The 14,727-nt window shown below is 41.7% G+C and overlaps 1 protein-coding gene and 1 long non-coding RNA gene across 2 annotated transcripts in view; one reads left to right on the forward strand and one right to left on the reverse strand.

Annotated features, from left to right (window-relative positions):
- RSRC1 (arginine and serine rich coiled-coil 1) overlaps nt 1–14,727 on the reverse strand; it is a 362,617-nt gene that overhangs the window by 224,543 nt on the left and 123,347 nt on the right. The window lies entirely within an intron of this gene.
- LOC142830782 (uncharacterized) lies at nt 10,185–13,883 on the forward strand. The gene is made up of 3 exons (XR_012906263.2): nt 10,185–10,322; nt 11,094–11,198; nt 13,759–13,883. It is a non-coding gene; the product is annotated as an uncharacterized LOC142830782 (long non-coding RNA).

The following is a 14,727-nucleotide window of genomic DNA, read 5'->3' on the forward strand; positions in this document are numbered from 1 at the left end:
AGCCGGAAAAGAGCGTCTACACTGGCCCCGATCCCCCGGAAAAAAAGCGGAATAAGATCCTCCGGAAAAGGGCTTTTTTTCCGGAGGATCGGGGCCAGTGTAGACGCTCTTTTCCGGCTTTTCTAAAAGCCGGAAAAAAGCAGCGGACATTTTTATTTAAATGCCACGGGGGATATTTAAATCCCCCGCGGATTTCCCTATTACGATCTGTGAAATTAACATGCCCCTTTCGGAAAAGGGGCCAGTGTAGACGTAGCCACTGTGTAAAGGGGATGGTCAATACAAAAAGTTTGAGAACCACTGTTTTATACATAAAGCACTGCTATTACACAGAAAAATTGAAAAAACAAAACATTTAGTACTATCACATTAAAATCAACGTGGAATGCCTGCCTCTCTCTACCAGAACTTTGTAAACAAACATTCTGATTCTTCATAAAAAGAGAGTTAATGAATTATTTGTACATTAATTAAACTAGACAATGGCAGGGATGCTAGAACTTTACATATTTCTGTTCACACCAGTTGCAAAACCCTAATGAACAGATAAGAAAAACAAACAAAAACAAAACTTCAAAAATTGGAAGCTTGCAAAAAGGGACCAATGAGAAACTGAGGACACCACAGCAAGGAAAATTTAGAGTGAAAATTTAATCCATAATGCATTCTGCTGTGCATAGATATAATGCTTGTTTGCCAACCTGGACAAGGATAAACAATTTGCACAGCGTAGTAAAGTGAGCACGATAAGATGCCTTCTCTCTGGCACTTCCAAAAAACAAACAGTCATGAGAGACAGCCTCTGCTTTCATAGATTCCACATTAAATAGGTTTCTAAACTTAACCTTCCCTTTCTGTTGATGCCACAATCATGCAAAACAGGAAAACATGACATTCCAAATACTTAATTCCTGGGCCATGCAACATTGTTTACCTTTGTTCAGAATATTATTTTTCGACTATTACTCAAACTCATAAAACACCAATGGCAAAACAGAAAAAAAAATCCACACTCTTCTGAGATGGCAAACAGTGAGAGACATCAAACAGTTAAAAATAGAAAAATATCAAAGGAAATGTGATTTTTAAATACATTCCACCTAATGTCATTTTTGAATATTCATATAAGTATGCAATCTCCTTTTATTTACGACATTTTTTCATTATCTGGTTACTAGCATTTGACATTATAATAGTCTCTCTCAAAATACAAATGTTATATACAAAGCTGATTTTGTATTCATTTTTGAAAATTATTTGGTGTTAATAATGTTACGCTCTTCTATATGAAATAAGTATTATTTTATAATTGACAACACTTTCACTTCAAATTCATCTTAAATGAAGTCATAGGAAAAGGTTGGACTTCTCTTACACTATTTTCATAATTAAAACTTCCTATACACAATCATATATTATTTAGAAAGAAATGAGGTCCTATATATTTTTTCTGTGATGCAAAAGATCTTAATGAACTCTATTTACTGAGATCCAAGACACTCATGTAGGAAGCTTCCAGCTAACGGTATAAAACCTATCCTCTTTAGTGGTCTGTCTCCTGTGCTGTCCCTGTCATGACTTCATCAATATTTGTGCAACTCCGTTTGCCCTGTGCTGAAAGCAGACTTAATTCAATTATAGGTCTCAAAACTGATAAAATGGTCCTGAAGTGGAAAATGGGAAGAGATTATTGGCAAATGAATAAAGATTTGTATCGAGCTAACACACAAGAGTATAGCAGGGTTTTGTGGGAGGGGGAGGGTTGTTTTTTCCCCCCAAATCGTTCTGTCTTCAGTCTTCTGGGAACAGTGAGTTTCTCTTCCCCTCATGCAGCACATCGATTTCTGAATTAGACTGCAATATTAAATAATTAATATACTTGCCATGATTGATGTTTTGCATTAGTTGAATATTAGGTTATCAATCAAAATCCACTTGGTTTAATGTAATAATATTGAAAAAGTGTCACTGGCTGTTCATCCAATTTGTAGTTGAGGCAGCACAGATAGTAATATTGGTGTAACACAAGGCTCTAGAGAAGGAAATGCAGTAGTTGAACATAACATGAGGCAAACATTATGAAACTAACTAGGACAATAGGACAAGGCTGAGGTTGTCCTAAATAAACAGTGTGGCACCTGTCAGTTTCAATGTAAGCATCATACCAGCCAAAGTACTCCATGTATCAATCATGCAATGACATCTAAGAAAATTGTAGCTAAGACAAAATTATCTGTGTTGTTCAAAAATGTACTCCTTTAGATAACAAGGACTGCATTACAACAATTAAAGTTGCATTCTAAATATTGCATTATGAAAAATCTGGAACTATTGCTACACCAAAGTAAGTACATTTTTCAATGACTACCAAAACATTAGCTCACCTAAGATTTTTATATTACTATATATTATCTTTTTTTTAACACTGTAAATGGCTAAGGAGACAAGTATTTTACACACAGCCTCAGACTGAGTTAAAAAAGATGCTGTACAAGATGGAATAGCTAATATTAATTTAATATTTACCAATATTATTTAGCTTTCCAGAAATCTCATTCAGTTGTTCCACAACCACACTATGCTCCCACTCCCCCGCCGCCTTCCCTGCCCGCCAAATATACATTTGCCTTTCTAACTATTAGTCTACAAAGCACAACATTTATTTTCCTGTTTGTTGGGTACAGTATTTATTTGTAATTTTGCTTCTCTTGTTGCTTCACATCAGCTCTGAAGATGTGGTTTCCCTCTATTAAGAATTTCTACTATGGAGAGCTATTTTTAAAAGCATACAGTAAAGACTATACGTACACCACCCAAGTGCCAAAGGTGAAGTTAGGGTGAGGAAAAAAATTACAGATGAACTAAATCTGAATCATGCCCATGAGGGATCTGTAACAGCAAGCAAAGAATTCAATTAGGCAAATGTAGCCATCTTTGCATTACTTGAAACCACAATGTAGTTGACTAATTGAGCTCATGTTAACTTACTGTTGAAAGTTTATGGAACAATGAAACAGGTTATGTCAGTTGATATTTGTTAAAAACTCTGATTTACACATATACTGACATGCATTAATACACAAATGTATAAAGTCAAACACTTAAGATTACTGAAAAATATTAAGGTAATCATGCACTCAAATAACTGAAGATTCCACTAATGATCTACCTGCATTAATAAGTCCAATTTAATAGCAATTTCACATTGCAGAAACAGAACTATTGTTGTTTTGTACACTACAGTTAAAACAAAATACTTGACTTACAGGTAGTTTATTTTTTTTCACAGTTATTTGCAGTATCCACAAAGACAATGCCCCCTGCTGGCCAGTATTTAACAAAAAGCTAAGTGATTCAACTAAGGAGGGGACAAGAGCTAAACCTGAGTGGGGGCGGAGGGAGCAGGGAATGGAGGCTGATGGGGGAGATGGAGATTGGGATCTGCGTGACAGAGACACGGAGCATAGGAGGCAGTAATATGTATGGTAAGAACTGAGAACAGATCAAGAGCTGGAGAGGAACACAGACCTGCTGGTGGGAAGGAACAGTGAGAAGGAGGTGGGGCAAAAGAGAGACAGATCTGATGAGGTACGAGAGAAGAACTGACTGGTTAGCCAAATGGGAAAAGCCCTGCAAATTTGAGTATATCCACCTTATATCCACAGGTATCTGCATCCGTGGATGCGGACATGGATACAAATTTCGAATCCATGAAGGGCTCTACAAATGAGAAAGGACAAAGAACAGAGAGAAATGGGAGCTTAGATTAAATGAGGAACATGTTAAAAGAGAGGCCAGAATTGTGGGGAAAGTGATTAAACTAGGAACAGGAAGGAGAAGAACTGGCTGAGCAAGATTAAGGGATGACTTAATTACTATCTGTAAAGTACTTCCACAGGGAACAAATATTTGATAATTGTTTTTTTCCATCTAGCAGAGAATGATATAACTCTATCCAATGGCTGGAAGTTGAACCTAAACAAATTCACAGAGGAAAAAGGTTTTTTTTTTTTTTTAAACAGTTAATTTTTTTTAACAGTTACCAAAGGTTTTCATGGATCCCCTATCATGAGCTATTCTTAAACTATGCTTGAGCATTTTTCTTAAAGAAAAGCTCTAGGAATTTTTTTGAGGCGGTTTTTATGGACAGTGTTATAAAAAAGGTCAGAACAGATGGTCACAATAGTCCCTTCTGGTCTTGGAATGGGGTTATGAGAGAACTATGGCTAGTTGGGCAAAGAGCCTATTCTTGGATAAAGTTAACCCTTTCTCCAACCAAGGCACAGCATGCGGAATGTTACTTATCCTGTGGCCAATCAATCCCAAAACACAAGTGAACATATTTCAGTAGTGCTGTGCATATAAAATATGTCAAATATTTTAGGATCCCCACAATGAAACGTGTTGTATAGGAGGGAATATTTTATTACTTCCAACCATATTTAAACTAATTTCTGCCAAAAAACGACCTTCCCAGAGAAATCTCTGAAAGTCACGGATCATAACTAAAAAATGACCAGAACACATTCTAGTACCCTCCACTCAATAATCATGTTTGCTGGAATGCAGAAGATCTTGGAAGTTCTTGGAAATGTTTGTATTTCAAATGCTGAGGTGAAACCTAATGAAAACACCCACTAAATAGACTGCTTTATTTCTGGCCATTGTAATGAGTGGGTGTGCAACACAATGCAGTTAATACTGAGGTGGTGTCACAGGAATTACTTTTTTACTGATCCCTAAGACAGGTGGTGATGGTTAGTCTGTGACTGTTAGTACATGTTTATAAACAGTAAATAAACAGTATAAAAACAAGGGGGAAACACATAGAAATATGTATGAAGTCTGGATTTAATGTAATCTGTTGTTCAAATCAATATTAGCAAATTGGAAGTGTCTTGAATACCATACATTATCAAGACAGACACGCAGCAATCCAGTCCTTTACATGCTGAAATCATTATTGACTAATTCTTGAGACTTCCACTATGTCAGTAGTGACTAAATTTCTCTGCAACAGCTTTGTGGCTAGAATTCCAGGTAGGATACGATTAATCAAAGACACAGCTGTAATGAATTGTCATTTGCTGTAAAATTTCAAATAACTACAATACTATCTGCTATTACTGTATCGCCAAATTTGACTTAGCTAGTATGAGTGCATATAATCGAAACTATGCATTAAATTGCAGAACCAGTAACCTGATTTCAGCATAACAGACCATTAACATACTCATCACTGATACATTATTGTAAGAAGCCTTAAAATATTTAGTCCTCATTATCACTTCATTACAGTTTTTAAATATACATACACACACACACACACACACACACACACAATTACATGGACATGGAAACTATGATACATGAATATTATGTGCAATTAAATACAAAAGCCACAACATTATTTAACAATCTATAGTAAACTGGGATAACCATCCAAACTACTGGGCCAAGGTTAACATTCATTGATTCAGATGCACACTCACCACAGAAAAATGGCCAGTCTGGATTTCACATCCCTGAACCTCCTCCCCCTACTTCCTTGTCAGATATAGGAGAGATAAGGAAGCCGCAAGCTCTAGACACAAAGGCATATCCCTTTAACACACCATGTAAGTGCCCTATACCAATGGATGAACAGCCTCCTGGGTTCAAGGCCCTACAAATGGATCCTTCCTAAACCCCAAACAACACTGGAACATGCCAAACCTGGGACACTAATTTTTCACTTCCAAAAATCAGATTTCCTGGAAACTAAGTAGATGGAAAAACCCATACCAGTTTTGATAGGAGGAAAAAAACTCCCCACCAAAACTTCAGCTTCAGAGTTAATCAATCCAGCACATTCAGTCTGAAGCGGGACAGGTGGATCTGAAATGACGTACCTGCGAATGACTGCACAATTCCTGAAAAGCCGCTTATGTACCTCCTCACTTCATACCCCATTCCCCACCCAGTTGAGCATAGGAACATACGAACTACTGCATTGGACGGGATGAGAAATTTAAAAAAAAAAAAAAATCAGACAGCAAAAATAATTTTGAGTTGAATGCCAATAATCTATTTGCACCTTTCTCCAACCCCAAATAAAGCTTGGGCTTTAACACTAATGCATTTTATCACTTCAATACAAAGTGATTTGTATTACCACCATCTGTGTCCTAAGTAAGTCTGAACAACTTCCCCCCAAAATATAACTGTGTTGAAGGTCTTGACCCACACAATATGGTAGTTGGTGACATTCAGACTAAGCACTTTAGGTGGGGCAAAGGGTCGGCAAAGCATCAAGGGCTAGACTAAGAGATTAGATTGCTAGCTATTTTTACAGAAACACAGAAAGGATTGTGAACTACTGAATCATCAAACAAACAGCCTAGAGAAAGCAGAATGGGTGCAGCAGACCTGCCATTAGTCCAAGGGTTGGCAAATACTGGCCTGCGGGCCAGATCTGGTCTGCTAGGGTTAGGCCTTGGCAGGCCCTCACACCACCATATTTGCCTGCAACATCGCAAATACAGGCAGTCCCCGGGTTACGTACAAGATACTGACTGTAGGTTTGTTCTTAAGTTGAATCTGTATGTAAGTCGGAACTGGCGTCCAGATTCAGCCACTGCTGAAACTGACCGCCAGTTCTGACTTAAGTTGAATCTGTATGTAAGTCAGAACTGGCGGTCAGTTTCAGCAGTGGCTGAATCTGGACGCCAGTTCCGACTTACATACAGATTCAACTTAAGAACCCCAAGCGTCCCCAAGTCAGCTGCTGCTGAAACTGATCAGCGGCTGATTCCAGGAAGCCCGGGGCAGAGCAACTCTGCCTCGGGCTTCCTGTAGTCAGCGCTGGTCAGTTTCAGCAGCGGCTGACTTGGGGACGCCTGGGGCAGAGCAGCTGGGGTGCTGCCGGGTTGGTCCAGTAGTGCCCAGAGCAGCGCTGCGGGACCAATCGGCAGTGCCCCAGCTGCTCTGCCCCAGCGTCCACAACAAAAGCCTGGTCTGCTGAGGGGAGGGGGCATACTAGCTGCGCCCCCCCCCCCAGCAGACCAGGGACACGGGGAGCAAAGCCGCAGCGGCTGCGGGGTGCCGCGCCTCTGAGGCTTTGCCAGAGCAAAGCCTCAGAAGCGCGGGAACCCGCCGCTGCTGCGGCTTTGCTGCCGGTGCCTCTGGTCTGCTGGAGACGGTCCCCAGCAGACCAGGGGCACCGGGAGCAGCTTTTCTCACCCCGGAGGTCGCGGTGGCGGGACCGCTGCCTGCGAGCTCCGGGGCGAGAAAGCCCCATTCGTAAGTGCAGATCCGACAAGTCGGATCCGCGTAAGTCGGGGACTGCCTGTACAGAGGATCACAGCTCCTGTTGGGTGTGGATCACCATTGCCAATGGGAGTAGCAATCACCCATAGCTGTGGAAGTGCGGGGTTAACCCTGGTGAACCACTGCTGTCTTATTGCCCACTCCTGCATTAGCTCCATGAAGACCTCAAGAATTAGACAAGAAACTGATTACTAACAAAGATGTCAGGATGAGGTAGAGATAGGGGCACAGGCAGGCACTGAGATAAATCTTCCAGAAGACCATTCAAAATTATCTGGAAAGGGAACTCTGTGACTTAAGGGGTGGAGGGGAGAGGCGAAGAACGTTCCTCCAGGTAAGCAGTGCATGGTTTCAAAGAATTGTTTTAAATTTAAAAGAAGAGAGGAAAAGGAACATAAGCACCTTCTGTTGTTAGTATTATTGCAGCAATTGGGAATAAGGAGAGTGGCTCTTCATTACAGTGTAAATACTTATTTTGCATGAGCTTGTGCATGCTAAGTAATTTATAACCAAAACAGCATAAATTACTTACTGTATATTTGCAGTAGGCAAATTTAGCCTGAAACAAATTAGTGGATTACAGTTAAGTATCTGTATGTAAAACTTTAAAACCATTTGCTCCATTATCCTACTCCCACCATGTATGCATCATGCTGCAAAGAATGAGATTAGAAACAAAGTATCAGCAGAGTGCTAGATGGAAAACAGCAGCCTTCAGTGCTTTACTTAAAGGCAGGAAGAGACTTAAACCACAGTGCAAGTGCTAGCCATGACAGAGAAATAAAAGAGCTCTTCCTCCCCCACCCCTGGATGGTTACGTCTACACTGTATACCTTATTACAGAACCATGTAGGGTGGGGTGGTCAAAAATTTTTGATGGGAATAGGGTGCAGAAGGGAGCTCAAGGTAGAGGACTGGAGTGCAGGAGAGGGTGTGGGGAGTTTGAAGTGATGGAGCTCAGAATGCTGGGGGAATAGTGGGGTGGGAGCCTGGCTGCAGCTGGTTGGGTCTCATCAGACTGCTCTAATTTTTTTAAAAAGGAATCTGAATAAAACAGACATTAGAAAAATGTTAGTCAAATGGCACTTTTAAACACCATAACTAACCCTACAGCATATTTTATAACCACAAACTGCAATAGGAAATTCAAGGAATGCCTAACCTACAACAAACATTTGCAGTAGATCTTATAACTCAAAACAAACCTTTTATAGACATTTTTTACTAAGTGTAGAAATGGAAATCCTGATGCAAGGTCATCAGAGGGGTGCTACCACCCCACTATAATGCTTTACAGACTAGACTTTCAAATAACATTTATACTTCTATGGTGTATCACACATGCAAAAGCAGTCTTCCATGTTTTCTTCAAAAATAATGTTTTAGGTTATAATGTAAGCTAAAATACAACAGGTGAGTTATTCAAAAGTATCTAACTGAATTACATGCCTAATTCCCACTGACTGTTGATATAAGCTGCTGAGCATGCCCAGCCATGATCACATCCATGTTTTTTATTTTTCTGGGCCCTACTAGAGAGGCTCCCTATTCTACACTCTGCACAAAGATTACTCCCGCAAATCCAGTCCTCTTTTCCTTTAGTCTTAAAAAGTAATCACGTAAAAGCAAGTAGAGTACACTTGTTCAGCTACAACTGCACGATTATGTCAAAGTAAGCCTACGTGTGGGAAAGAACAAGAGGAAGTTACTCATCTTGGTGCAGTAACAATGGTTCTTTGTGATGTGTGTCCCCATGGGTGTTCCATTGTTGGTATTAGGTTGTCCTGGCACTGCAGATCAGAGTTTTCATGAGCAATAGTCAGCCAAACTACGCATGTACGGCTCGCACCTCGAGCCATTCGCGCCCTTTGACTCACGTGCATGTCCAGCTCCCACCAGTTCCTCGAGTCCACCCCGGTATCTGAAAGGCATAATAAGGAGACTCCGAAGGAGAGAGGAGAGCAGGTAGCGGAGCACCAACAGGGACACATCTCGAAGAACCATCATTGCACCAAGTTAAGTAACTTCCTCCTCTTCTTCGAGTGATGTTCCCATGGGTGCTCCACTATTGGTGACCGCGTTACAGTACTCAAGAGTAAGTGGGCCTCAGAGTCGTGGCTTGACAACAGTCGATAGGAAGGGAGAATGACTGGTTCATTTATATCAAAGTCCAAACAAACTTTGAGGATGAAGGAAGGATGCAGGTGCAGTATCACGTTGTCCTTATTAAAAATGGTGACAGTGAACAGGTGGCTAAAGGCTCAAAGGGGACTGAGCAGTCGTCTATTGGTTGATGAAAAGCAATAATAATTGCCAAATGCACTTTTAGGGAGGCTAGGGCCAACCCAGCATCCTTGAGGAATAAGATGTAGTCCAGAATTTCATGCAGAGGAGCTGTGCTTGAGTCCAAAGCCGTGTTAGAACATCACGAATGGAATCTATGCCATTTTTGGAGGTAAATGGAATGGGCAGATTGCTTCCTGCTGTGCCAAAAAAAACCTCTTTCACTTGGTTTGAACAGTGAAGTTCCCCTTCACAGAACCAACAATGAGCTATGCTGCCAGGTGTAGGACATATGGCTGTGGGTGGAGTAAGGTTCCGTTGTTCTGAGTTAAGAGGTCGTGATGAATGGGAAGATGATAGGGTGGCTGAGGAGACATCCGATGCAGATAAGGGAACCATATCTGTCATGCCCAAAATGGGGCTATGAGAATAACCATTGCCTTGTCTCTGTTGATCTTTTCCAACACTCTGTGAATAAGTGGAGTAGGACGGAATGCGTATAAAAAGGGACCTTTCCAGTTGAGGAGAAAGGTGTCCCCTAGCGATCCCAGTCCAATGCTGGCTCTGGAGCAAAAATGTCGACATTTCTTGTTTTTGTAGTATGTGAACAGGTTTATTTTCGGATGAATCCCATGGGTGGAAGATGGATTGGAAAACCCAGAGATTGAGCTCCCACTCATCGTCTGGGGCTAAGTGCCTGCTTAGGGTATCTGTTATGTTCTTGATGCCCGGTAAGTATGAAGCTGCCAAAATGACACTGTTTTGTATGCACCAGTTCCATAGCTGGACTGCTTCGGTGCATAGAGAATGGGATTGAGCACCCTCTTGGCAATTTATATAATACATTGTTGTTATACTGTTGGTCAATATTCTGATTATGTTGCCTAACGCTATGGATATGTGTAACAAAATGCTTGCATGCATTGAAGACAGCCCTGAGTTCCAATAAATTGATATGTAAAGTAGTCTCTCAAGTCATCCACCATCCTTGTATTGACATGCTGCCCATGTGAACTCCCCATCCAATGAGGAAAGCACTAGTAGTTATGTGGGCCGAGAGCTGATCTCGATGGAATGGGACGCCTGCCAGAAGCCTGTCTGTATCGGTCCATCATTTGAGAGTTCTTAAAACATGGGGAGGAGGGGAGACTTGTCTGTGCACTTGTCGTCTGAGGTGGGTATAAACAGATGCAAGCCAGTGTTGGAGGCATCGAAAGTGTAAGCGTGCATGGTTGACCACATGAAGGCAGGTAAGTATTGGAACTGTAGGACGGGTTGTGAGGGTGACTATAAGGTCTTGGATGACTTGAAATTTTTGGAAGGATAGGTATTGCTGAGATAGAGTCTAGTTGAGTGCCTATAAACTCCAGGATTTGTGTAGCCTGTAGTATCGATTTCTGTACATTGAGGATAAGATCCAGGAGTTCCAAAGTTTGCATGGTTTTTAATATCATTTGGTGTGTGTCTGTTTCGGATGAGCCTTTTACCAAACAATCTTTCAGGAAAGGAAAAATGATGATGGCCCGTCTGCGAAGGTAGGCCACGACGACAGCAAGCATCTTTGAAAACCCTCTGGGTGCAGAAGGAAGACTGAACAGTAGTACCAGGTATTGGTAATGGTCTGATCCCATCACGAAACATAGGAATCATCTGTGCGCAGGGTGAATAGTAATGTGACAATAGGCATCCTGTAGGTCGAGGGCTGCAATCCCTTCTCTAATGCTGGGATTATGAATGTTAGGGTAACCCATTTTGAATAGTTGCTTTTGGAGGTATCGATTCAATCTGCGGAGGTCTAGAATAGGCCTATCGCCTCCTGTCTTTTTTGGGGTGAGAAAGTAATGGTAGTAGAACCCCTTGCCTTTGAACTTTCAGGCACTGTTTCTACTGCTCCAATGTTGAGCAGTCGGTAGGCCTCCTGTTTGAGCAGATCCTCATGAGAGAGGTCCCTGGGGAGGGTGGGGAAGTGGGAGGCAGTGTGGTAAATGGGATGTTGTACTCTGATGTTATAATTTCAAGGACCCAATGGTCCGATGTGATGGCTGCCCAGCAATGGTGAAAAGGCATCAAACGATGGTGGAAGATAGGGGTGGAATGAGACAGCTGATGCGTGATGGGGAGATTTTGTACATCCCTGACCAGAGAGTCAAATCTGCTGCTTATGACATGATAACACAACTATGCAGGAAAACAATGAAAATGACAGTGTTCACACAACAATGAAAATGACTAACATGATGGCAAATGCAGAAAAACTGGGTCAATTACCCAAGTGTGCTCTGCATCTGCCATTTGACCTTTCTTATGGTGGTACAAAGCAATTAGGAAGCTTGCCTAATGGGATACCAGGGAATTACCCTTGCATATGGAGACTCTCAGGGAGATGCACAACCAAACTAGTAGCTCTATGTCAATCTCTTTTCCAGCCCTCTCATAAGGAACCATTCCAGTGGAAAAGGAGGGTAGGTTGGGGAATCCCTAAACACTGGCTATACCAGTTGCCAAAAAACAAACCCTGCAGCTGTTGACAGTAGTGTAGAAATGAGAACAGTCTTTGGGCTGCTCTAATTTACAATGGAAATGGAAGTGGTCCTCAACTGGCACCAGTGTGAAAAGTTGGTAAGTGTTTTGCTAGGTGGCTCTCCCTCTTCATCACACAAAAAAAGAAGATTTTTATTCCACTTTAAAAAAAAAAAGTAATTTTGGCCAATTACTGGTACATCTGAAATGCAATAGGTATGCAAGTAGATCATATGAAAGTAACTTGCAAAAGCAGAGAGAAACAGAACAGAAATTAGAAACAACCACCAAAGAGCTAAAGATACAACTGTTCAAGAATTAAATAAGCTCAACATTTGATGATGCTAAAACAGATGCATGTCAGTGAACTTATTTATCTCTCCGCTCTTACCAATTTGCCTTACTTGTTAATATTTCTCCACTATCTTAAGAGAGAAAATGGTACATACAGTGAAGATGCTATCAGATGTTCCTACTTGAAAGTAGGAATAAGATCCTCCGGAAAAGGGCTTTATTCCGGAGGATCGCGCCAGTCTAGACACTTTTTTCCAGCTTTTCCCCAAGCCGGAAAAAAGCGGCGGACATGTTTATTTAAATCCACGGGGGATATTTAAATCCCCCGTGGATTTCCCTATTCTGACTTACCTGCTTTGCATGACTTTTCCGGAATTTGGGGCCAGTGTAGACATAGCCCTGAAGTTCTCACACACACACACACACACACACAATCTTGGACATCTGAAATAAATACAGAACTTAACTATGGGGCACAAGAACAGAATAGTACATTGTTGCTTCACAGTGTGAGTCCTTTAAACCAGATCAAGAGAAGACTCGTGGTTATTTACAGGTAAAGTTTTTCTTAAACAGAAAACTGTTTTCCAGCCAAAGGAGGATCCAAAAACATTACAAATACTACTTTTCTGAGACCTCAGAACACACTGACTGCATCACACCTTTAAGCTGGGGAAGGAGTATTTGACTGGCCAAATGAAGGGACCAGTGCTTTCTGGCTTGGGAAGTGAGGGAGAACAGGAAAACTGTTGCAAAATAGGAGGAGAGGTCAGTCGTGTCACTGACTCATCCCATGGGAATGAAGGGTTTAAAACATGTAGTCCTGTGCCTGAAGCCCCCTTCTACATGGTTACTGGTGCCTCCTTGTGTTGGATGTCCACAGGAAATGTATAGAGTGACCAGATAAAAGGCTTGGAAAAGGACTTATAAAAAGGGTGTTGGTTGAACGAATGGGGTTGGAACTTGGGTGGCTGTAGCTCCTAAGACTGATATGGTAGGGAGACAACCTCCCTTGCTCAAAGCGCACCTTACCCTCCTACGAAGAAAATGTGAGGTGAATGGTAAGGTTCTAGCAACAGATTGGCTGGGGGGAACCCAGATGGAAAGAGAGAGGGAGCTAGCAGAACCTCCCAGACAATGGAATAAATCTGAGGTTACTTGCCCTGTACACTTATCTGTTAGGCAGTCCCAGATATCTAATAATAAAGTTGTGGTCCTATTAAACCCATGTCATAGTGTCTTGTTCTTTTTTTGATAGAATAGGACAATGACAATTCAAGCCACTTCTCTATTCAATGTGGTAGTTCAACACTGTCTCAACTTGACCTTTCTAATTTTTCTCTTCTCACATAGGGATCCTTTGTGAAGAGTACTTGCCATCAAGGTTTGGATTCCCAGCAAACCTTCAGAGGTTTGAATGTTGCTGCCTCTGTTAACAATGCTGTTTGTTACAGCTTCAATAAATTAGACAACTTTTGACTATTTTCTCTCTCTCTCTATAAAAAACCTTTCCCTGTGGGACGACAGAGAAATGTCATCACGTCACTCTATGTCCCATAGCCCCTCTCTCCATCCTCAGCTGCCATGCCTCCTTGGCACTCAGGCAGGCCGGAGACATGCGGCCTCCCTGCTCCCAGAGGGTCAGGAGCCGCATACTCTCTTGGGGGGGGAGGCATGAGGCCTCCCCCCTTACAGGGTGACAGGGCCAGGAGCCCTCTCCCCTTGTTGGTAGGGAGCCAGGAGCTGTGCCCCATCCCCCTTGTGGGGGGGAAGGAGGGCGAGGAGCCACACACTGTCTCCCCTCGGTGGCCCAAGGAATGGAGCCAGAACAGCCGCGGCTTCAGGCCAGCCCAATCCCCTTGGTGGCCGGAGGGAGAGAGCTGGATCTGCCTACCCCCAGAGAGGGTGCTGGAGCTGCATAGACCCCTGGCACCTTTTTTTAAAAAAGATGTATATACTAGATAATCAATTAACACACATGCTGTAAGTGAAATGTGTATAAAACATTTAGCGATAGAAGGAAGTGTTACTAGCTGTTCTCAAAGTACAAAAACAAATTAAGTAGTAAAAACAACAATGTAAATGCACAGCATGATACCTTGAATATTAAATATGCACAATAACTTGTAACAATACTAGGCACTACTCTAGTCAAAACTCTCTGGACAAGTAAAGAATGTTATAGGTTAATGAGGAACATATAAAGAGTGCAAGATAATTATCATACCTTACACCTTACCATCTGTGTTTGGATGACTTCAGAATATAAACACAGTTATCAACATAAAGATCGAAGAAAAAAATTACACATGCATGTTCTAA

The sequence above is a fragment of the Pelodiscus sinensis genome, chromosome 10, assembly GCF_052426305.1.
Source record: "Pelodiscus sinensis isolate ZL-2025 chromosome 10, ASM5242630v1, whole genome shotgun sequence".
Taxonomy (NCBI): Eukaryota; Metazoa; Chordata; order Testudines; family Trionychidae; genus Pelodiscus; species Pelodiscus sinensis.